The sequence below is a fragment of the Protopterus annectens genome, chromosome 12.part0 (genome assembly GCF_019279795.1).
Source record: "Protopterus annectens isolate FY-2018-M chromosome 12.part0, PAN1.0, whole genome shotgun sequence".
Lineage (NCBI taxonomy): Eukaryota > Metazoa > Chordata > Ceratodontiformes > Protopteridae > Protopterus > Protopterus annectens.
Genome location: NC_056746.1, coordinates 603,716,819 through 603,740,678, shown reverse-complemented (window position 1 = coordinate 603,740,678; position 23,860 = coordinate 603,716,819). Strand labels below are relative to the sequence as shown.

Here is a 23,860-nt window from a genome sequence, read left to right as displayed (position 1 = left end):
AGCAAAATCATACCAACGCTTAATAATGCGTTGGTTAAATCTAGCACAAAACCGACAACCAGTAATCAGTGCCTAGGCAAGGAATACAGTACAATGAAAATCCTAATGAGGTATTTGCTTTCCACAAGAAATACAATTATTAACTTTTTCTGACATCGGTCTGGAGCAAGAAAAATGTTTCCCAATGGGGTACTTAGCTTTATTGAAGACTTTTGATCTGAAACTCAAACACGAAAATCTCAGGAGTCGGCTGACCGGCACTTGCGAACTGCTTTTGCTTTGGGCACCGCATGGCAAGAAAGACTGAAGAAAATGGCACTGGCTGCTTCTTTTATACCCCTGACAACCTGATGTCAGGGAAGGGGTGACAGCAGCCGACGCAGGACCCAAGACTTTGGAATTCAGGCCGGCTGAGGGCAACCTGCCAGCAGGATTACCCAAATGTAATGACTGCAACAGTGAAACACGAAGAACATCTGTTCATTTCTATATAGGGTACCAAGTTTTTTTTATGGACTTTATTGTCTAAGCTATGTGGATATCAAATTTCAGGTTAATGTCAATGATCACACCGAGAAGTTTAGTCTGACTTACTGGAAAAAATAATGATTTTATTTATAGAGGAGATATTGAAAGAAGGGGCAGTGCCAGTGGTTCTTGAGGGTGGAAAAAGCATAAGCTTAGTCTTACTGGGGTTAAGAATAAGTGGTGCATTGGCTAGCCAAGATTCTACTGCTGAGAAGGACTGCTGTGTAATGTGTTGAAGTTGTAGTAGTGTTGGAGCAGCGCAAATTAAAGTGGAATCGTCAGCATAATGGACAAGGGTTGCATGCAAGGTAGAGGTGTGAAGGTTGTCAGTAAATAATGTGAAGATAAGACTACCAAGGGTAGAAACTTGAGGGGCTCCCAAAGTGACCTGTTGTAGAGAAGAGAGATTTTGATGTCATTTTACAGCTTGTTGGCATCCAGTTAGAAATTCTTGAAACCATGCAAGTGCAGAATGGCTGCATTTGAGTGCAGAAAAAAGAAGTTATGTTCTTACCATAACGTTCCATGTGGAGTGTTCATCTCGCCTTTGTTCTTACACATGGGTTCGGAGCCGATCCTCGGCTCCGAGTCGGCCGCATAGCAAAGCTCTGCATCTTAGAGAAGCTCGAGACCAGGCTATATCCCACAATCCTCCATGCCATTACTCAGATCTAGTTTGCAAGCAAACCAGACCAACCATAAACCTCAGGTGCTAAGGCTACACACAGCCACAAAATTCAGAGACACTATCTCACTGACAAATTAACTAAAGGGTAGCGAAATATACCCCATGAGGTAAGAGACAATATACCCGGAAGAGGTTAAGGCATGTGGACCAGACTCTAGTCCTACTCGTTCTTCCAAATACGTGAGGGAGGGAAGGGAGGGAATGTAAGAACTAAGGCGAGATGAACAATCCACATGGAACGTTATGGTAAGAACATAACTTCTTTATGTGAGAGTGTTCAATCTCGCCGTTTGTTCTTACACACAGGTAGCGTCCCTAGCTCCGTCACCCCGAGTGACTCATGGAAGAACGTTCCTAAGCACAGTGGAACCAAAAGATGTCCTGTCTTTGGAGGCTTTGTCAACCCTATAATGAGCGATGAAAGTATGTGGTTTAGACCACGTGGCTGCTGCACAAATCATGTCCAAAGGCAGACTAGCTGCATGAGCCAAGGAAGTGGAAACGGATCTGGTAGAATGGCCCTTAGGTTTGGTGGGCAAGGCCTGATTCGACTTAGAATATACAAAGGCTATACAATCAGTAAGCCATTTAGAAAGTGTACATTTTGTAACTGCCATGCTCTTTTTATTGTCTGCAAACGCGACAAAAAGCTGATCTGTTTTCCTGTAATCTTTAGTCCTGTCCAAATAAAATCTTAGCTGTCTGTGGACATCTAACTTGTGCAGCATATATTCCAACTTGCTGGTATGGTTTTTGAAAAAGGTAGGGAGTTCAATGGACTGATTAATATTTATGACAGAACATACCTTAGGAAGGAAAGATGGGTTTGTTCGTAAGGAGACTATCTGGGTGGAAAATTAAGTAAGGTGGTTTGACTGATAGTGCTTGCAGCTCTGAAACTCTTCGAGCTGAAGTAACAGCTACAAGAAAAAGTGTCTTCCACGACAAAAACTTTAGGAGACAAGAAGAGGCTGGTTCAAAGGGTGGCAACATTAGTTGCGACAATAACAAATTTAAATTCCATGGGAATAAAGGGTCTCTGACGGGCGGTCGAAGATGGAAGGATCCATTCATAAAAGCCTTACAAAGCCTGTGGGACATAATAGAAGAACCGTCCTCACCAACATGGTAGTTGGATACGGCCGCCAACTGTACTCTTAGTGTGGAAGTAGAGGCTCCTTTGTGAAAAAGGATGGATAGAAATTCTAGAACTTTATGCAAAGGAGCTACCAGGGGGTCCAAGTGTTGGCTAGATGCCCAGTATACAAAGCATTTCCACTTACTCCTGTAGAGTTTTGTAGTGGAAGCCTTATGAGAGGCAACCAAAATGCGTTGAACTGCCGGAGAAAGTAGATCAGACCTGGCTAGGCAGGGAAGTGGAGCAGCCAGGCTGCTAGTTTGAGGGATAGAAGAGACGGGTGAGGAACTCCCGATGAATGGGTCAGTAGATCTGGTACTGGGTCCAGGATCCACGGTTCCTCTGTTTGATGGGCTCGAAGAAAGGGGAACCATATCTGTCGAGGCCAGAATGGGGCTATGAGTATAATTGTCCTTTCCAGGTTCCTGGCTTTCTGAAGAAATTTGGGAATCAAGAGGGTAGGTGGAAATGCATATAGGAGACCCGGGGGCCAATCGTGTATCAGTGCGTCCCTGGGGACATCCCCTGGAGGGGGTAAAAGGGCAAAATAGCTTCTGCATTTGGTATTCATCGGGGAGGCAAAGAGATCGCAGCAAGGCTGGCCCCATCTGCGGAAAATTCTTTCCGCCACCTGTAGCTTGAGGGACCACTCATGAGGTAACAGGATGGCTCTGCTCAACCTGTCCGCAATGACGGTGGATGACCCCGGGATGTGCGTTGCTATCAGAAAGCGACCCATGGACTCTGCTCATTGCCAAATTCTCATGGCCTCTCTAAATAATGGGCAAGATCTGGTTCCCCCCTGTTTGTTTATGTACCAGACTACAGACATGCTGTCTGTCTGAACTGCTACTGCTCCTAGAGGTAGGAGGGTTTGAAAGTGTTGCAACACCAGGAACATTGCCCTCATTTCCAGAACATTTATGTGCAGGTTGTACTCCATGTTGGACCATTCCCCTTGGACTGTTCTTCCCTGAAATAGTCCCCCCCACCCTATCAGAGAAGCGTCCGTGGTTATCGTGGCCGTCAGATTGGGTAGAACAAATGGACGACCCATAGTGAGATCCTGACTGTACACCCACCATGAGAGGTCTCGTTTGCAAGAATCTGTTATCAGAATCTCGTGCGCTAGGGGTAACTGCTGGAACGACCACTGCATGAAGAGCAGCCATTGGAGGAGCCTCATGTGCAATCTCCCCATAGGAACTGCAATCAGGGACGCTGCCATGAGTCCCAAAACCTTCAACACTAGTTTGACCGGGCTTTCCTGCTTTGCAGTAGAAGAAGAACCTGTTCCTTGAGGGATGAAGCCCTTATTGGAGGGAGCTTTACCAGTGTTAAACGCGTATCTAGGTCTGCTCCGATGAATGAAACATGCTGTGAGGGCAGTAAGGCAGATTTTTCGAAGTTTATGGAAATCCCTACGTGGGAACAAAGGTTGACTGTGTAGTCTCTGGCTTGTATGAGGCGACGCTTGGTGGTGGCGGTGAGGAGCCAGTCGTCCAGAAAGGGAAACACCCAGAATCCTAGACGTCTCAAGTGAGACGCTACCACTGCCATGCATTTGGTGAATACCCTGGGGGCTGAGGTGAGCCCAAAGGGCAGGGCTCGAAATTGAAAGTGATTGGCTCCAAGCCGGAAGCGCAGGTGATCTCTGGACGGTCTGGCCATCTTGATGTGGTGGTACGCGTCCTTGAGATCTATCGAGCACATCCAGTCGTCCTTCTGTAAAAATGGAAGGATCGATTGAAGCGTGACCATCCGGAACTTTTCCTTCTTCACGAAGTTATTGAGATTGCTGAGATCCAAAATCGGTCTCCAGTCCCCTGTCTTTTTTGGAACTAAAAAGAACCTTGAGTAAGTTCCGGATCCTTTTTGGTCCATCGGGACTGGCTGAATGACTCTTTTTTCGAGCAGCTTTGAAATTTCTATTGCTGCTGGGCCTCACAGATGGGGTGGCACATCTGGAAACCTTCTTTGTTGGGGTGGAGTTGACATGAAGGGGATCTTGTATCCTCTGGTTACAATGCTTTTTACCCAAGAGTCCGAGGTGAGAGTTAGCCAGGCCTGTGGGTATAAAGCCAAGCGACCCCCGACTGCCTCCAGAGCAGTCGGGCCCCCGTTCAGGAGTGCTGGAAAGGCTTACCAGGGATAGGATCCCTGTCACCTTGGTTCTGCGGACCCCCTCTGCCGCCGGGGCAACGTCTTCCATTTCTGCCCCCCCCCCCTGCCTCGGGGGGGGGGTGTCACTCTGTGTGGCCTGGAAAGATCCCTGAGTTTTACGGAACTTCATTTTTCCACCTCGTTGCCCTTTGGGGTACGGTCTAGATGGAGCGGAAAAACGGACAATCCAGGATTGTCTTCGTAGAGCAATCGCTGAAGCTGCATCTCTACTCGATCCTTCAGCCGCATATGAAATGAGCCTCATGGATGAGTAGACAGAGTCTTTCCTTCTTGCTCACACCGAGTTAGTGTCTCTCTCACTTTGGGCCCAAAAAGAGTGGTACCATCAAAGGGGGCGTTGGCGAAGGAAGACTTGAAGGCTTCCGCAAATGAGCACAGCCGCATCCAGGATTGTCTTCGTAGAGCAATCGCTGAAGCTGCATCTCTACTCGATCCTTCAGCCGCATATGAAATGAGCCTCATGGATGAGTTCACTATGGAGGTAAGGGTGTTAAGCTGTGCTGTTACCTTATCTGAATCAGCAGCATCTGTGTTACCCTGGAGGGTATCTCCCAGCTCCTTGATGACATTCCTCTGTAGATGTGTAAAATGTGTCAAATAGTTTAGCGAGTGCATGGAAAAAGTCGCTGAACTAAAAACGCGCTTCCCATATCTGTCCATAGTCCTAGAATCCTTATTAGGAGGATGAACAGAAGAGGAAGACTCAGACATCTCCTTTTTAGTGGCTGCAGCCACCACCATAGCGTCGACCGGGACTCCCTTGGTGAGATAAGCCTTGTCCTGGGGAGCGGTGATAAACTTGCTTGGTTTTCGAGGGACCGGTTCCACTGTGTCCGGTGTCTCCCACACCCTTCGAGCAATTAAATCCATTAATTCATCGAAGGGCGGAGTAACCCAAGAGGTAGAAGGTTGAGCACCAAAAGCCTTCAGCAACACCGACTCGTCCTCAGTGGGGGCTAGGGACTGGCAATCACCCCTCTGTTTTAAGATCTCCAAGATGTCTGCAAATGAGACATCCTCAGAGGGGGATTTTGGGGACCCCTCTGCCTCATCCAAGTCAGTGTCAGATGTTAGAGATTCCTGCAGGGAATCCAAGTGCCTCCTCTTGCACAGTCTTTTCCTAGGAACCTCATCGGAGGGGGCTTCCAGTGAGGCCTCCGAGGAACAGGGGGCATCCTCTAGGGGTGGCTGAGGCAATGGTGCTCTACGCTTTGGATGTGTCGTGGGAACAGAAACAGAGAGCGGTTCCTTAGGGGAGGGAGAAGACGCCTCCGATGAAGTGGTTGTCTGTGTAGACAAAACCTTCCTCATAAGGTCAAAAACCCCTGAACCTCGGGCCGAGGACTCCTCCGGTTCCGAAGAACATGGAAGAATCCCAGACACGGGGCCCGTGGGCCTCGACCCCAAGGACGGAGCCGAGCCAATCTGCGCCGAGGCCCCGAGAGGGAGAGTTGGCACCGAAAGGTCGGTACGACTCTCGGTCCCGGAACAGAGGAGAGATCGTCGACTCCGCGACTCACCTACAGGTTCCGAAGGAGTCGAAGTCAATGGTGTTGATCGTGCAATGGACGGTTTCGGCACCGAGGGCTCCACTATCATCGGCTCATCCTCTCCCGGCTCCGAAGACTGAATGGGTCTCGAAGGAGGACCTGTTGGAGATAAAGGGAGGCCTTCTAGTTTCGACACCAATTGGGAGGAAACTGCAATCAACTTGGAAAGGGCCGTGTTCTCCATAAGTTTCTGCACGACACGATCTACATCTGTATCGGATAACGGTCTGGAAGATCGGGTCGAAGGGGTTGAAGATGGCACCGACCGAAGAATGGAAGGTGGCGGTAGCTCCGACACCGGTTCCAAGACCTGGGGCTCAGTGAAAGATAAACGTTCGACGCTCGGCCCCGAAGTCTGTGGAACCGGCGAATGAACTTTCGAAGATGAACTCGGAGCCGATGACATGGGCTCCGACATCTTCGACTCCTTCGAGGACTTAGAAGCCTGGTCCGACTTGTCCAAAGCCTCCTGGAAGGCAGGCTTAAGTAGTCCCCTATCTATAAGTTTCCTGCGTCTATCTGTCATGACCCTCCCGCTGAAGGAATGGCATATAGAGCAATCCTCTTGCAAGTGGAGAGGGCCAAGACAGTAGACGCAGGAAGTGTGGTTGTCAGTGATGGACATTTTCTGCCCACACTGACATCTTTTAAAACCGGATTTGGCTTTTTCTGACATAACCGGCAGTAAGACACTTTACTATGAAAAGGTTTAAAACACTAGCTATAACTATAAGAAAAAATATATATATTGCTATAAGTGATTAGAAGAGGTAGGCCACAAAGGGAAACCTATGAAAAAATGACAGGACTAACTACAATAACACACACACACACTTTAGTACTAATCAAAAACTAAATTCTCAATAAGTATAAGAACTTTTTAAAGTAAAACTATAACAACCTTATCTGAATATAACAAAATTTTCTCTGGTCCGAGCTCTCGTCGATGTGATCCATTGCAGTGGCAAACTAGATCTGAGTAATGGCAGGGAGGATTGTGGGATATAGCCTGGTCTTGAGCTTCTCTAAGATGCAGAGCTTTGCTATGCGAACGACTCAGAGCCGAGGATCGGCTCCGAACCCGTGTGTAAGAACAAACGGCGAGATTGAACACTCTCACATGAATGTTTAGTAGTTTGTTCTTGTAAAAGATAGTGTGTCAAAAGCTTTGGATAGACCAAGAAGGTTAGAAGATACTAGGTTATTGTTTCTATGTTGCTTGACGATGTTAGTGAAAGACATCAGAGCAACAGTAGTGCTGTGTTATGGTCAGAATCTATGCTGAGTGTCAGATAGAAGATTAATTAATAGATAGTTTAGTAATTGAGAATGGATGCATCGCTCTAAAATTTGAGTTTCCACATTTATGGAATGGGATATGTGATACTAGATCAAAGATTTTATCTTAATCCATCCAGGAAGCCTTTCAAGCATTTATATTTATTTTACTCTTGCAATTACTTACTCTGATTCCATTTTTACTCAGTTTTAAACATTTTAATTGTGGTGTACTCAGCCTCGCTTTTCTTATACTTTTCATACTATAGTGTGATTACAAAATAAATGCTTTAATCTGTAAGTGCACATTTTCCAGAATTCTGTTTTTTTTATTATACTCCATATTGGTGCTAGAGATGTATGCCTATTTCTGGCACCATACACACCATGGTTCACATATAGAACAAAAAATATATCCCTGCCTTGGTGATACTACAGCTCTGTATCAGAACATATGCATCAAGCTGCATTGTCTGCTTAGAATCACTCCCACTTTACCTTACAGTGAGAATCAGACAACTAACTGAGAACAGCACTTTAAGACTAGATACTGCAGTAGTGGGCAAAGCACCAGCTCCTTAGTACACTGCTAGATAAGGCAATTCCTTAATCTTGTAATGAAGCTGCACATTATTGAACTGTACCTCCGAGGGATGGACAGAGAAGAGTTCCACAGATGGAAGTTTCTGCTATCAGCAGTCCTTAACAGCTACACTGTGGCACAGATCAACTCCCAACTGCCAAAAGTTGCCAAGGGTTTATAGGTGTGTACTAGGCTAATGGCCCTGGGGCCTTTACAAGCCTAGCCATAGGATTTCCCTGGCAAAGTGCTACCCAACCTTAGCTCCCAGTGAATCTGTCGAGTAGAGCCACTGGAGTGAATTTTCACAGGGGTGAATTTTCTGTTTCCCATCCACTCATCAAGATTTCTCTTGAAGAGGGTCAGCAAGGTGCTCTGCTTGACATGTATGGGAAGTCTAGTCCCTAGCATGGGAAGTCTCAGGGTTATGAACCTATCCCTCCAGCATGTTCTGTTAATTATGGTAATGAGGTTAAGGTCTCTGGAGCGTGTGGTGTGGAGGAATTGGGATTTCTTTAGATGTAGCATTTCTAACTGAGCTGGGTCAGACATGGCTTTGTAGGTCAAGCAGAGATCGCCTCTAAGTAGGTGATATGAGACAGAGAATAGTTGGGAGTTTTTTTTGAGGCTGTCCATATAGGACAAGTGTTTAACGCCTAGGATCCTCTTTGTGAGGTACTTTTGCGGCCTCTCCAGTTGTTCCAGGTGTCTAGTGAGGTACATGCCAAATGGGGCACTGTACTCTATGATTGGCCTAATGAGGGAAGAGTAGAGGGAGACAATGACCTCTTTCTTCCTGGATGCAAAACCCTTAGTAATGAGATGTGCCACATAGAAGGACTTTCTGTGGTGATCAAAAGAGAGGTTGCTGTAAACCTGTGTTCCCAGATCTCTTATAACGCCTTCTGCGTTCAGTAGACTGCCATCAATGTGACAATTCATGGGAACCGGGTTTTTCCTGAAGGGGATGACGACATTTTTTGGCATCGAGCTTAAGGCCATGGTTCTGACACCAGTTGTTGGTCTCAGTGAAGCCATTATGCAGGATGTCAACATCACTTGGGGAGTTAATAATAGCTCCCAACTTGCAATCGTCTGCGAACTTTGTCAGAGTTCCTTCGTGTTGATCTGGACTTCAGAGAAGTAGATACCAAACAGGAGGGGACCCAGCACCGAAACCTGTCAGACTCCACTCGTGACCAGTAGGCAGTCTGACTTGGAGTCAGCTACTTTCACACTGTGGGTTCAATCTGTGAACCAATTTGCAACTCACCTAGTAATACAGGGGTTGATGCCTAGCTTAGTGAGTTTTTCTATGATTCCTGAGTGGGGGAATGGCATCAAATGCCTTGGCCAGATCAAGGAAGGCTGTATGAACCACCTTGCCTCCATCCACAGCTCTGGTGACTGACTCAAAGAAGTCGATCAAGTTGAGCATGCATTATCTACCCTTCAAAAAAACAAACTGTGTGGGGATCCAGAGTTTGGAGATTCCCTATATCCTTGTTTATTAGGTCCATGATTATGCGTTCCATAGCTTTGCATATCAGACTTGTCAAGCTAATGAGGCGATAGTTTCCAGGGTCTGTAGTCACTCCTCCTTTGTAGAGAGGGATGGTTGTAGCAGTGCGCCACTTGGTAGGGACAAAGCCTGAGGTGAGGCTGTGACTGAACAGGGCACACTGGTGAGGTGCCAGTTCACTCTGTAGTTCATGTAGAACACAGGCATGGATATTGTCAGGTCCCATAGAAGTTGTATTCTTGGCCTTGGACAGTGCTGTTTTAACCTGTGCAGCAATAATACTGGGTGCCTGGCAATTTACTGGCATTGTGACTGGTTCTTTGGGGGGAAGAGAGGTGTAAAGTTGGCACTGAATCTGTCGGCCAGTATACTGGCAATATCTGTTGGCTCAGTATAGGAGGTACCATTGTGCAGTAGGTCAGAGCAAATCTGGGTATTGGCGTGGAGATTTTTTACATAACTATAGAAGGCCTTGTGGTTGTCTTTACTATCTGCTGCAATTCTGTTTTCATAGCTACCTTTAGAGGATTTGATGAGGGATCTCAACTTTTTGTTGAGGCTGATAAGGGAGTTTTTCCAGCCTTGGGACTTCACCTTATTCCACATCAGTTTCCTCCTCCTGTTACAGAGTTTGTTTATGGCAGGGGACCACCAGATTGGCTTCCTTTTTTTTAAGAGGACAGCATCTTGGTTCTATTGGGTATGGTGAGATCCTTGCATTTGTGTACGTGTTCGTACAATGCACTGGTGTAGGATTCAGAAGTCATACAACTCTTCTCCATTTGCATGGGAGCCGTGAAGTTAGCCACCTCTGGTTTTAGATGCCCAAAGTTAGCTTTGGAGAAGTTTTTCATGGTGGTTACCTTTGTGGGGCGGGGGTGGGGTGGGTGGGATTTGGATTTCCAAAGTGATTAGTTTGTGGTCGGATCTAACCAGGGAGGAGCTGACTATTGGTGTAGAGCAACGGTCGCCGATGTTAGTAATGACCAGGTCAAGGATGTGGCTACCTCAAGTGGGGGTAAGAACGAGCTGGTCCAGGGCACTGGAATTAATGAACTCCAGGAAACGTTGGGCAAGTGTATTGGTTCATAAGTAGTTTTCCAGTTAATGGAGGAGTGGTTGAAGTCGCCTAGTAAGAGTGTTAGGTTGGACTCTAATATTCTCCAGGGTGCTTGGCAATGCAGAGTGAGAGTCTTGGGGCATGGTTGGGGACCTATAGCAGGCTACAACCTGAATCACTGTCTTACCCAATGTTAGCTGCACCTGAAGTATCTCTGATGCGTTATGTTGGGCTACCAGTCTGGAGGTGTGCACATCCTTTATGAATATGGAAACACCACCGCCCTTGGAGCTTCGGTCCAAGTTCTGGGGCCGAAAGATGTGGAATGAGTTACAGCCTGGTAGTGCAGGGGTGCTTTCTGTTGTCTTAAACCAGATCTCTGTTACAGCACAAATGTTGATGTTCTCCATTTTAAGGACTGCTTTGAGTGAGTGCATTTTGAGATTTAGACTTCTAGAGTTGAGCAGCATGACCCTAAGACTGCATTTGTTTGTAGCTGCTAGGGTGGCAATTTGGTCTTTGGAACACCGCCTAAAAAAGGAACTATAGGGGTGGCAAGAGCCTTGGCCAGTATTCGGAAGCCCAGAGATGACAGACGCAGGCCATCTCTGGCAAAGCATCGAGGTCTGTCAGTCATGTCATCCCAGGCAGACAGATACTGTATCAACTTAGAATGACACCAGAAACTTAGCCAACTGTTGAAATCAATCATTTTCTGCTTGTACTGTGGTATCATTCTGGGTGAGGGTAGGATGCTGCTCAGGGATAGGGTCATCCCCACCTGGGCTACATAATCCGGGAGCGCTTCCATGTCTCTTTTCATGTAGTCCAGGGAGGTACGTCTCAGATCATTCACACCCACATGTACAATGCCAAGAGTTATATTTGTACCTGTTGAGGGACCTGAGTGCATGCGTTATGTGACGGATCCTGGCACCTGACAGGTAGCGGACTGTTTACTTTCTCCTTATTCAACCTAGTGAGTGGGACATCAGTGTGCCTCACTATCAAGTCACTTACGACTAGTGTGTTAGGCATGCTGTTTTGCCTTAGGGACTTTGGTTGAATGGCACACTGTTTAGGAGAGTTATGTGTCTCGTGATTAGTGTTGTGTTGTGATGGTCGAATGCGTTTCTGCCTTGGAGGTCTCTACTGTTTGGTTAGATTTTTGAGAGACTCCGCGAAGGTGGATGTGTGTGGTTTGTGTTTTTTTTGAAGGCGGTGCTGGTGTGTTTTCTGGAGGGCTATGTGTTCCAGGTGGTGTGGTGCAAGTGTTGACCTTCTCCTCTTGACCAGCTATTCCAGTCTTGGCTGGAGTGTGCATGGCTTCCAATTTGGATATACAAGTGCATTTCTCGCAAGTCTGAGTGCTGGGAGGTATGAGGAGAGGGTTGTCTGTGTGCATGAGGCAGTTGCTATATTGCCTCAGGATGCCCAAGTTCACCAGGTTAATAGGAGAAAGCACAGGGAACTGACTTTTAGACATGCCTGGGAGGGTGGGCATTGATAAATACTGGATCTATTTCCTTATAGAATGTGTAGTGCTGGTAGCACTTGTGTGCTACAATAATTGCTACAAGAAGGCTGGTAAGGTGCTAAACTAATAGGCAGAGAACTAGTTGATCTAAAGGACAAATTATAGAGCAGATTTTGGCACCGCTCAGGAGCTTACAAACAGTCCTGGATACAGCAAGTCTGTATCTGGACTAGACTAGTTACAGAAAAGGCAGGAAACAAGTGCAAACACTGGCTTTTAAACCAGAAAGTTGAGAGAGATGGAAAAACTGCCAATATACTACAATTCCTGGGCCAGAAACCACTCCCCTTGTGATAGATAGGCTACCTAGTGCGTACTACTAGTGCGTACCACTCCCAGTGATAAGCTAGAAGGCTTCCCTCCAACACAGAAAGGCTTGGGGGGCTCAGAAGCTTACAAACAGTCCTGGATTCAGCAAATCTGTATCTGGACTAGACTAGTTACAGGAAAGGGGGGAAAACAAGTGCAAATGTGGGCTTTTACATCAGAAAGTTGAGAGAGATGGAAAAACTGCCCAAACGGCCAACAACTACAATTTCTGGGCCAGAAACCACTCCTTAGGTGGTAGATAGGCTACCTAGTGGTTACCACTCCCACTGATAAGCTAGAGCTTGGGGGGCTCAGGAGCTTACAAACAGTCCTGGATGCAGCAAATCTGTATCTGGTCTAGAATAGTTGCAGGAAAGGCAGGAAGCAAGCTTAGAATTTTTTTCTCTTTTATTTATTTATTTATTTTTTTTATAGTAAAGTGGAAAAGGAGAAATCAGGAAAGTACAGTTGTGTACCTACCATAAACGTAGATGTTAGAGTGTATTCACTGTTGCAGTCATTACTCTTGGGTTATCCTGCTAGCAGGCTACCCGCAGTCAGCTTGAATTCCAAAGTCCTGGTCCGGCGGCAGTTGCTGTCGCCTCTTCCCTGACGTCAGTACGCCAGGGGTATAAAAGATGCAGCCAACGCCATTTTCTTCAGTTTTTCTTGCCCCAGATGTCAGGTGCCCCCAAAAGGGTAGGCTAAATAGATTATGCCAATGCACTAAAGTAACATTTCCTTCCTCTACAAGCAAATTATCAAGCATAGGTTGTATAGAATAGAGAAGTACAGATAAAATCCAGCAAATGAAAGGGGGACGGTGGGAGGATAACCTGGACTGCAACAGTGAATACACTTGAACATCTACATTTATGGTACGTACAACTGTACTATGTTCATCGTGTTTCACTGTTGCAGTCATGACTCTTGGGTTGAATCCCAAAGCTGAGGATGGGTGGCTGGGCTAAATAGGATTAGGAGAGGCTATGAGGCCCTGCAGAACTGCAGTGGCAAAGCCTGCTCTGGATTTAGAGTAGAGAGGTAAGTGGTAGTGCTTTGTAAAGTTGTGCACTGAACTCCAAGTTGCAGCCTCTAAGATGTCTTTGGTTAGTACTCCTCTGAGGAAGTCTCCTGAAGTGGCTGCTGCTCTGGTAGTAGAATGCCTAATGCCCTTAGGCACTGATTTGCCATGCTGTGAGTAGCAGAAACGAATGCAATGAACTGTCCATTTAGAAATAGTCTGTTTTGAGCTGGCCTTTCCTTGTGATCCTGCAGCATATACCACTAAAAGTAGCTCAGTCTTTCTGAAAGCTTTAGTGCTGTCCAAGTAGAAGCGTAGCTGTCTGTGTATGTCCAAAGAATGCAGAAGTCTCTCACCCTTGTTCTGTGGGTTTGAATAAAAGGTAGGCAAGTGAATGGTTTGGTGGAGGGCTACACTGGACACCACCTTAGGCATAAAAGTAGGGTTCGTCCTCAGAGAAACCCTGTCTGGATGAAAAATGATAAAAGGTTCCACAGCCATAGTGCCTGTAACTCCAAGATTTGTCTTGCAGAGGTTATTGCTAGGAGCAGAGCTATTTTCCAGGATGAGAATTTTATATCAGCTGTTGAGGCTGGCTCAAAAGGAGGCAGTGTGAGTTTTTCCAAGACATAATTGAGGTCCCATGCAGGTATTGGTGCTCTCCTTGGAGGCCTGATGTTTTTGGCTCCTCTGAGGTACTGCCTTATTAAAGGATGAGAAAAAAATAGGTGATTCCGTATTGTAATGGGATGAAATAGCAGAGGCATGAATCTTAATTGATGAAAAGGAAAGGCCTTTGCCCAGCATCTCAGTTAAGTATTGTAAAATCTGAGGAATATTTGGTACATACGTGTCAATGCCTTGTTCCTGGTTCCAAGCACAGAATCTCTTCCATTTTTCTGCATAAGATTTTCTGGTACTGGGCCTCCTGACCTCCAAGATAACATCCATAACAGCTTTTGAAAGAGAAGTATTCTGAATGGCTACATTATCCGCCATGCTGCTAGATTTAGGGTCCTGAGTTGGCTGTGCAGGATCGGATTGCTTTGTTGGGTCAGTAAGTGAGAAGTTTGAGGCAATATCCATGCTGGACAGTGAGGCAAGCTCTTTAGGATTGGGTACCAGTGCTGGCGTGGCCAGTCTAGGGCAATCAGTATCATTTTTGGCTTCTCTTGTCTGACCTTTAGGAGTACCTTGGGAAGGAGAGGCAGTGGAGGAAAGGAATATACTGTTAGGTTTTTCCAGCTGAAGGATAGGGCATCCACTTTCCATGCTTGTTTGTGATAAATCCTTGTGCAAAATCTCTGTAATTGGCAGTTGTGAGGGGAGGCAAATAGATCTATGTCTGAGCATCCCCATTTCCTTATCATGCTGAAGACTTGAGGATCCAGTTTCCACTCGTGGGGATCCATGAGGTTTCTGCTTAGTTCGTCTGCCAGAGTATTTATTTTTCTTGGCAGGAATTGTGCTTGCAGGTGAATGTGATAAGTCAATGCTGTGTCCCACAAAATCTTTGCTTGTCTGCAGAGGGGGTAGGAATGTGCCCCTCCCTGCTTGTTTATGTACCACAACTGTAGTATTGTCAGTCTTTATCAGTAGTTGTCCTGGATGAAGCAGATCCTTGAAAGCTGTCAGGGCATTCTGAACAGCTAGCATCTCTTTTTGATTGATATGAAGATGCATCTGGCTTGCGGGGGATGTGCTCTGAAATTTTCCTGCCATGTGGGCACCCCAGGCATAATCTGATGCATCTGTTGAGAGTGTCTGCCTGGCTGTAGGTAAAGTGAATGGCAGACCCTTGTGGTGACAGGCCTGTGCCCAGCATCAAAACTCCTGTTGCAGGCAGGGAATGAGGGTAATTAATGTTTCCAGGCTGTGGCAATGTTGAGTCCAAACACTTTTTAGATACCACTGTAGTTTTCTCATATGCAGTCTGGCATACGGAATTAGCAGAGCAGGATGCCATGAAGCCCAAGGCATGCAGAATTTTCCTCGCAGATAACTGGGTCTTTGTTGCCAACTTTTTGAAGTAAGAAGTCAGTTGCCTTTGTTTGTCTGGCGTGACATAAGCCATCTGGGCAGTTGTATTTAAGCTTGCACCCACGAATATTATCTCTTGAGAGGGTACTAGTTTTAATTTATTTTCGTTTACTGTGTACCCTCAGCAAATTAGTAATATTTTTTCAAACGCCAGATGCTTTAGAAGAATGTCTTTGTTCTCTGCTTGAATAAGGCAGACCAAGTAAGGATAAATTTGAATTCCTCTTTGTCTGCAAAATGCAATTACTGGTGCCAGGCATTTTGTGAAGACCCTGGGTGCAGTAGATAAGCCAAAGGGCAGTGCAGAGAACTGGTAGTGCATTGAGCCAGCTATGAATCTGAGGTATATTCTGCAAGACTGTCTGATTGGGACATACAGGTATGCCTCTTTTAGGTCCAAAGTTACGAGCCAAGCCTTCTTGCCCAGCATGGGCAGAAGCTGCTGCAGAGTCAACATCTTGAATTTTGGAACATCCAGGAACGTGTTTAGTATAAACAGGTCCAGTATTGGTCTCCAGGCTTTGTCCTTTCTGGGCACCAAGAAAAGTCGAGTGTAAAATCCTTGTCCCTGCTCTTGCTGTGGTACTTGCTGAATGGCCCTCATGTCCATGAGGGATATAATTTGCTTTTGTGCCTCTGCCCATTGATTGTGTGGCAGGTCTGGCATACCTTTTGCCCTTGGCAGGGTGTGAAAGTGGAACCTGTAGCCCTGGGACACTATGTTCAAGACCCATTTGTCCTGGGTAATCATTTGCCAGTTTGGTGAAAAAAGTGCTAGTCCCCCCCCCCCCCCAAGGGGGGCTGCCAAAAGATAAGTGCTTGGATCTGGCAGAGGAAAGTCATTGGGACCGTTTCCTATATGGTTGTGATTTGTCTTCTCCACTTTTGGAGGTAGAAGCACCCCATTGTTTAGGCCTGTATGAGCCTTGGGGCTGAGATCTGCCTCTGGGACGTCTGTATCTGGCTCTTTGTGGCCTGTCTGACACTGGAAAGGACCAATTCTTTGAAGGCCAGTTCCTGCTAAATCTGGGTGGCTGTACCTGTAGGAAATCCTTAACTGTCTGCATGGATTTTGCTTTATCCTCCATTTTCTTCAACACCTCTTCTGCCTTAACACCAAACAAAGTATCATGCTGCAATGGGGCATACAATAATTTTGCTTTAACATGATCAGGCAGATTCTGTTCTTTTAACCAAGCATGCCTTCTAAGAACACATAACAGCGGCCCTGCAAGAGGCCTCCAGTGAATCAAAACCACATTGCAAAGTATGCTTTCCCACTTGTTCAGCTGCATGCATTAAATCCTGCATTTCCTTATCATCAGAACATTCAGAATTTGTCAACATTTTCTGTTTAAGCAGTGACAGTAAGTATTGCTGATATTTAAGCATATGAAACTGACAATTTAAAGCCCTTACAGCCAAGGTAGCAGAAGTGTAAACTTTTTTCCTCCATCTGTCCAGTGCCCCAGAATCCCTATCAGAGGGGACAGGGTTTTTTGCAGTGGAAGCCTTGACCCCTTTGGGACCCTGAGATATAGTTTCTGGGTCAGCAGCTGGGTTTTTATATAGAAATTTATGAGTCTGGGACCCTGTAGTATCTGTCCGGCTTAGCAGGTGCAGGGGGTAGAGAGTCAGGAGACAGGCCGGACTCTGAAAATACATTATCTACAATGTCTAGAACAGGTGGAATAGCAAGAGGTCTGTGCTGAGGTAGTAGAAGAAAGTCTCTGAGCCTTTTCTTAGATTCTGAGTAATCTTGGCTCTCCCAGGGAAAATGCTCCCTCATGGTATGCAGAGTTTCCCCAAAAGAATAATCCTCAGGAGGAGAGGCTGAAGGAATGGATTCTTCAGCATCAGATTCCTCGTAGGGAGGAAAAGAGTATCCATGTTCAGAAGAGGAATCAGAGGAAATTGAAACCTGATCAGAAGAATCATATTCTGTCTCTTGCCTAGGCCTCTTATCTGGAGGAGGATGGAAACCCCTGATCAAAGTAATTAGGTCTTCGGCCGTTCTAAGCATCTATTTTTTAGGCATGGAAGTCTGAGTAGGAGAACTCTGTACTTGTTTCTTTGTCTTTAGAGCTTCTTTAGTCTTTGCCTTTGAAGCTGAGGTTGGCTTACCATATAACTGTGTAGGTCTGAAGACACCCCCAGAAGCCGATGCCTGCTCAGCGGCTCTGGACCCATCTGAGGGAATGGTTTCAGAGTGTCCAATACCTTGAGTATCCAGAGGCCCAGTTGGCTCCACGTGGGAGTCAGAAGCAGCCTGTGGCTCTCAGGTAGCGGGCACCAGGGGCTGCGAAAGCGCCTCACTGAGAACCGGCGACGGACTTAGCGGAGGCCTCGTCATCGGTTTTGGACCTCAGATGCCTATCCTTTTCCTTGTCCTTGCTTTTTTTGTAAACTCCGGTCGTCGGCTGTTCCGACGGCATTATATAGTTAAATCTTCAGCCAAGGTAATGAAATGCAAAATCGAACCGACGCTTAATAGTGCATTGGTTAAATCTAGCACAAAACCGACAGCTAGCAATGTCGTGGTCAGGGCCTAGGCAAGGAATACAGTAAGAATGAAAATCCTTATGAGGTATTTGCTTCCCACAAGAAATACAATTGTTAACTTTTTCTGACATCGGTCTGGAGCAAGAAAAAAAGTTTCCCCAACAGGGTACTTAGCTTTAATGAAGACTTCGATTCTGAAATTCGGATTTGAAAATCTCAGGAGTCTGCCGACCGGCACTTGCCAACTGCTTTTGCTTCAGGCACCGTGCAGCAAGAAAGACTGAAGAAAATGGCTTCGGCTGCATCTTTTATACCCCTGGCGCACTGACGTCAGGGAAGAGGCGACAGCAACCGACGCCGGACCAGGACTTTGGAATTCAGGCCGACTGCGGGTAGCCTGCCAGCAGGATAACCCAAGAGTAATGACTGCAACAGTGAAACACGATGAACATCAGAAGCTAATTCAAGGTTAAGCACCTAAGTGGGTTTCACATAGATCTTTCTGAATGCCATGGCACACAATATACAATGTAAATATACAATGATGCTGTGTAATAAATAACCTAAACAGCACTTTACAACATAATAGCATGCAACCACATGCTGCATAAAAGAAGGCCAGCAATGAAGCCATTATCTGATATAGTTGCAAGAAAAGTCATCTAAGTGCTATACTGCCCAAGTAAAGCGAGACTGTACATTAAATACATTATAATTTTTTTATAGTACATACCTGTAACCACATATTCCAGTTAATCTTGCCTGGGATACAGGTCATCTCAAAAATAACGTACACTCGCTACTGTTGCATCAAAACAGACATCCAAAGAAGGTGAGCAATGAAGTCATTGTCTGGTACAGCTGTAGAAAAGAAGTCTAACTGATACTCTGTCCAAGTAACATGAGAAGGGGCTATATTATATGAACGAAAGCTCATATAAGCGAACGCTCTAATGAGTGAAACTCCTGGACATCGAGGTGTGTGTTGTGGGATCGCAGTACAGTGAATATTGGAGCTTTTGCCCTTTCACTAACTACACAATTTTATACCTCAAATCTGTAGCACATATTCCAGTTAAACTTGCTTGCATTATGTGCCATCTCAAAATTAATGTATATTCACTCCACTTTGCACTAGAATATTACACTGAAGACAGTCCTGTGAACATTACTGTATCTCATACTGCCGCATCTACAATGGACATTTTCTTACAAAGATGCTGTGCATTTCTAAATTCCAGCTCTGATCACATCTGCTGTACCTTGAAGCTGTACAGCTTGTCAATTTTTATATGCTCACAGGTTATACAGATCACTATCTTGGGCCCTACTCTATAACCCCAGGCTGAACATGGCTGAACTACAAGGTGCTGCACTGTACAAAATGGGGCTCTAAACTGCAAAGATTATCTGTGTTTTTTTTAAACCTGTGTCAATCTCAAGTGTACCCTCCATCCGTCCCATTTTTTCTGCTAGATTAGGCTTTTCAGATTTCAATATGCCATGGTGGGGTACTCCTTCCTAATACAACATGGGCTATCTATCTAACAGTCTAAAACATATATTCTAGTTTCTGTACTATGGTCTTCAACCCCTCTCTTATCTTTGCATCTTCTGATATGTATAAGGCAGAAACACCTGCATTACAGAGATCAAGAATCAGAAGGCAAAAGAGAACCCAATACATAGGCATTTTGCACCGATATTTACATTCTTTGCCAGCAAAAGGACTAAGTCTGCATTTTAATGCATTTACCATTCTACCACTTTTCTCTGTCTGTCGTATACCTAATATGAATGTCTCAGTGAACTCTTTCATGGATATGCACTCTAGTAATCCATTCTGTAGGTCCATGGCCTTTGATATGTAGTAGTATTTTGGCAAATAAATGGATTAAGTGACCAGATGAGGCATGACTAATGTCCAGTAGGGCAGAAGCATTACCTCTTTGATTTAGCAGTCTAACCTCTGAGGATACAAAACAGCATTTAGTTCAATGTGCTGTGGTCTGTTCACTCTGCTCCTGGTAGTTCAGTTTTAACATGAAAAACACTCTAGTTCAGTTTCCTGCTCTATCCACATTAGTACTTCATACAAGCTGTTGTGGCTGAAATGCAGTAATCTACATTTGTCTTCAATGTACTTCCATAATCATCCTTCTGCAAACTTAGTTTGTAGTACTCCCATTAGTTACAGTGCCCATCACACCACAGCTCTTTATACCACCTGCAAAAAATCCTACAACTTGGTTCCACAGGAAGTCCGACTCCACATCTCCACAGCTTTCCTTGTCTTCACCTGTGCAGGTCTATGCCAAGAACTTGCTAAGTGCAGTTAGATCATGTCTACACAAACTCGCTTATCAAGTTCTGTTGTAACCTCATTATAAAACCAATCACATTTACGTCTAGCCAAAAACTCCTGTTGGGACTGTCACAGCAACTGCAATTCTCTAAGTAGCCAGATTTCTTCCATATATTTCCCAGCCAACACTGAAACTCAAACTAACCTGTGGTTTCCCCAGATTTTTCCACCCCATCACAACCCACAAGTACCACTCTCTTAGTATTTATTTCCAGGGTAGTATTGCCATGATCAGGCATCTATTCATCTTCATTAGGGGAAGAGTCAGCACACTGGCAAGATTCCTGAGATCATGCTAGGCAACGTGTTTCATCTTTGTGCCTCATCCTCCCTTAGTATATTTATTTCCTTCATCACCCTCACCTTTATCTTTGTGTCTGTCAACTTCTCTCAATATTCTGCTCTTGCTTTGTCTCAGCATGTCATCCTGCCCTCCTATTTATCTATGAAGACAGGCAAAGTATTCATCCAGTACCTCTATTACATTTTCCATAGCCTGTCCAACCCCCCTCAGTACAACTCCATTGCCCCAGTTCATCTATGACCCTCTTCTCCAACTCTGCATAATCCACCCCACCACTGAAGTACCATATTCCTGGTTTCTTTGTTTCTTACCTTTCCCCACTCCACACAGTGGCATGGTTACTGCAAGCTAGCAGCTTTGTTTCTTACCTTTCCCCACTCCACACAGTGGCATGGTTACTGCAAGCTAGCAGTGCCATTATGTGGATACTTGTTATCCCATTGTCATTGATTAGAGCCATGTCCCAACTTCTGTCATTTCTGATACAGTTCCGTACCAACTATCTGAACCCCTCCAATCCACATTCCTTATTTGTACTAGAACCTGGCATTTTTCAGACCTCGCCTGCCCGATTCAGATTGTTTTTAATGTGTCCTTAAAGAGTTAGTCATGTACTATAGCATTTGATCATTGGAATGCCAAGTCTCTCCCCAACATCATCCCTACGTTTTTTTTTTAAAGACATGCTCACCAAACTGAATTTCACTCTCTGTGATGTCGCTGCAGGGAACAGCAGAGGAATGCACCCTCAGACCTCAACAAATGCATCACTACTTCCCCCACACTATTCCTGTGCTGACATCAAAGAGATAAGTGTGGCAGACATCAATGCGACTCAAAATGAACTCTTCTTTAAACAAAGCACATCTAACTTGGAATATATTTCCACAAAGGATTTATTTAAAAAAGGGTCATTCATTTTGGATTAATATGGAAAAAACTGTTCAGAGGTTGCAGATGGTGCATCACTTTAGCAGCACTTCCCATACCCCTTCCTCAACCTTAACTGCAATTTCCAATCTGAAGGCAATACCCAATACTGTAAGTCTTAATACTTCAAAATTTAAACGGAAATTTCTTAGAGAAATGTGAAATTTAGCATTAGACATTTTAAATTTTCTTGCCTCCAACATGGGGGGGATTTGCACCCCACTTCCCCATTAATTATATGTACTATTATGAAAAAGGAAGTACTCAAATACACCATTGCTTCAAAATTAGCGTATTGTCTTCCTAAATGCACTTAATTTCTCTTCACAGTTTGACATGCTCACTTTACCCCGGGGCAGTAACTAAGGAGCTTCAATCCCTCACCACTGTCTCCTGTAAGGGAGTGCCACTAAAAGCAGGGATAGAAATACACAATTTCCCCTAATAATACACCAGAAACAAGCTCCAAATCTGGGACACAACTATATGCTTCACTAGGGTCCCCAAATGAGTCTCCACACTAACCACTGCAGAGCACTGTGTCCCAGTTATAAGCCAGTCTTAAATTTCTGACAGTCACACATACACATACTATTGGGAAAGACTAACACAGATGTGTCCGCTGTGTTCCTTTGCACAAATTACAAGGTAATGGGTGCCACCAGTCAAATACCACAATACCCTTCAAAAGGGGTGTTCAATTAAATTGGGTAAAGTAGATATTTATACAAATGGTACCATGTATTTTGGAGTGTCCCGTGGTGTGATCACAACAGGCATAAACACTCTCAAGTTATTAAAAGTATTCACTAAATAACCAGCCACAATGAGTAGCAGTAAAATATTTAATAATAAATAAAAGGGTTTAAAGCATGTAAATACTGAATAACTGATTCTAATAAACAGAGTTTCACATACAGGAAATATTTAAAAAACACTGTAGGACAGATCTCACACTGATTTTAGAAAACTTCTCCAACTAAAATAGCTGTAGTTCCCTGACTATCTGAAGATGAGCCGTCCCCGTCTAATCTAAGTAACTCAGCAAAACAAGATTATACTCTTACTTCTGCAAGATTAGGAATTATGCTCACATTCCATGCTGTTGTCTGTACTCAGCCACTGGAACAACTACTCTGAAAACAACTGGACTACTACTACTCAACAGCTCTGGAAAAAACTGAATGAAAAAACTGAACAGACTCAGAACCTGCTTTTATAGCAGATTTTTAAAAGCAACAGAACACTGCTATGAGAATTCTATTCTCTCATACAAGACTTTGAAAAGTAAACAAACAGATGCAAGGAAGATTCTATTCTCCCAGCCCTGGCACACAATGACATTACATTTAGATCAGCTGACTCCGGAATCTCACACACCCAGAACTCCCTTCACAAAGAACATGTACATCTGGTCAGCCAGAACAACTTTGCTTGACATTCAAACATCCTGCATAAATCAGAGTGATAATCAAAAGACAAGCTTACAAAATGATAGCGAGTCATGCTGGCATATGTAACGCAGGGTAATTTACAATTATTTATAAAACTTCAGCCAGTCATGCTAGCACAGACAACAATATCTAATATCCTCATACACAGAATCATACTTGCGCTTGCCCTAGGTTCTGATCCACTCTACATCCCTCTCCTTCATGCAGTGGTAACTCCTACCTTCTCTTCAACCGTCTGTCCCCTAAATTTTGGCATCTGGAGGCTGTCTCCATGTACGGCACCCTCCACTCTCTTGTCAAAGGCCATGTAGTTGGAACACATTACTAGAACAGTTGAGGATGTCACTAAAACTCATCCCCAGTTTTGAAAAAAAAATCCTCAAACTATCCCTATTTGACCTTGCTTTTGGGGTATAATACTAGCCTTGCATAAAATGTTTTTATACACATTCATATTATTATTTATATATACATATGTTTTTATTGCATTGGTGCTTAGGCATTAAGCATCTAATTAAACCTAAATTTGAATATGTCACTATTGATGTTTGAGTGATGATAATGCTCACCTTGCTGCTTTTCACTTCCTTCCCAGACTTCATGTGTTGCAGACTAATGCTGGTAACAGTACACTATAAAACTATAACTTGTAATACCTACAAAACAGTACATTTGACTAACAGCAAGATCATGTAGCTTTACACATGCAAAAATAAATAAAAAGCACACATCTTTATTGCACCTTCTGCACGCTACTGCACTTGTAAATATTACCTCTCCTATGAAAATCAACATACCAGTCAGTGGTAGGTTTAAAGCTATTTTTTAAATGTTTAAAGAAAAACTAAATGCAGTCAAAAAGGAAAT

General features: G+C 44.6%; 1 protein-coding gene across 1 annotated transcript in view; it reads right to left on the bottom strand.

Annotated features, from left to right (window-relative positions):
- The window catches only part of CIAO3 (cytosolic iron-sulfur assembly component 3), a 573,125-nt gene that overhangs the window by 321,804 nt on the left and 227,461 nt on the right, over nucleotides 1-23,860 (bottom strand). The window lies entirely within an intron of this gene.